General features: G+C 40.5%; 1 pseudogene; it reads left to right on the top strand.

The window, feature by feature from the left end:
• The first annotated feature begins 367 nt into the window (after positions 1-367).
• On the top strand, positions 368-640 carry LOC100958740 (annotated as a pseudogene).
• The last annotated feature ends 976 nt before the right edge of the window (positions 641-1,616 follow it).

Here is a 1,616-nt window from a genome sequence, read left to right as displayed (position 1 = left end):
GAAGAAGACAGGCACATGGCTTACAAACATATGAAAAATGCTCATCATCCTTAATCATCAGAGAAAGGCAAATCAAAACTACTTTGAGATATCACCTAATTCCAGTAAGATTAGCCCACATCACAAAATCCCAAAGCCAGCGATATTGGTGTGAATTTGGATAAAAGGGAACACTTCTACATTGCTGGTGGGAATGCAAACTAGTATGTTCCTTTTGGAAAGATGTTTGGAGAACACTTAGGAATCTAAAATAGACCTGTCAGAGCAGTGTGAAGAAAAGGAGGCGAGAACAACCCCCTGACCGACCAAAGCTTGCGTGCCACTGCATCCCCACATACAGTGCCTATGTCCCACCACCTTTGCCTCCATGCCCAAGAGAAAGGCTGAAGGGGATGTTAAAGGAGATAAAGCCAAGGCAAAGAACAAACTACGGAGAAGATCTGCAAGGTTGTCTGCTAAACCTGCTCCTCCAAAGCCAGAGCCCAAGCCTAAAAAGTCCCCTGCAAAGAAGGGTGAGAAGGTACCCAAAGGGGAAAAGGGAAAAGCTGACACTGGCAAGGAGGGGAATAATCCTGCAGAAAACAGAGATGCCAAAACAGACCAGGCACAGAAAGCTGAAGGTGCTGGAGATGCCAAGTGAAGTGTGTACATTTTTGATAACTGTGTACTTCTGGTGACTGTATAGTCTGAAATACTATTTTTTATCAAGTTTTATAAAAATACAGAATTTTGTTTTACTTTTTGTTTTAAGCTGTGGTGTTCATTGCTTTGGGGGGAAGGAGCATATGTCACTAAAAGAATGTCTCCAAAACTAGATTGATATGAGCGAAAATGTCTTTTCCCTCTAGTTTTGAGAGACTTCCTTTTGGCTCCCAAGAGGAGGGATTCCCTGATTTTGACACACAGCCACCTTGGCACAAATGCCTTGTGGTATGGAAAAACTAATTTGTTTTTATGTCCTGTTCTCCTTCTGCCTTCAGCATAGTCTTAACTCCCTTAAGCCCAGTCATCTCTTGGGATCTGACCCCCAATAACTGGTTACCAGTATATCAAGGAATCTGGACTTTTTCAATAATACCACTGAGATGGCATCCCTCAAACGAGCAGTGGTTCCATTTGTAGACTGTTGGATCTTCAGATCAATTCTGCCATTTTCATTTCATTTCCTGAAAGTCAGGGTCAGCTTGTGAAAAGTCAAACAACATGCTAAATGTGAAATGTCAACCCTCACTCTAAACTTCCCTGTTCAGAGCATTATATGAAGACTTCATTGGGTTTTATGGTGACTTTCTGATTTTTGGTAGAACATTGAAGAAGGGAGTTTCAAAGTTGTTGTATACTGTTAATGATCGTCTGCCCATGTCCTACCTGAAATACCATGATTGTTTATGAAAAGTATCTTTAATAAAGCTGGATATAGTTTGGCTTGGAAAAATAAAAAATAAAAAAATAACAAAAGTAGGCCTGCCATTCAAACCTACAATTCCTCTACTAGGTATATATCCAGAAGACCAAAAATCACATTATCACAAAGATATTTATACCAGAATGTTTATTGCAGCCCAATTCATAATTGCTAACTCATGGAAGAAGCCCAAGTGCCCATTGACCCATGA

Source organism: Otolemur garnettii, unplaced genomic scaffold (genome assembly GCF_000181295.1).
Source record: "Otolemur garnettii isolate 467f Iridium unplaced genomic scaffold, OtoGar3 scaffold00106, whole genome shotgun sequence".
NCBI classification, from domain to species: domain Eukaryota; kingdom Metazoa; phylum Chordata; class Mammalia; order Primates; family Galagidae; genus Otolemur; species Otolemur garnettii.
Note: the sequence above shows the minus strand (reverse complement) of the source record. Positions and strands in the feature narration are given on the sequence as shown.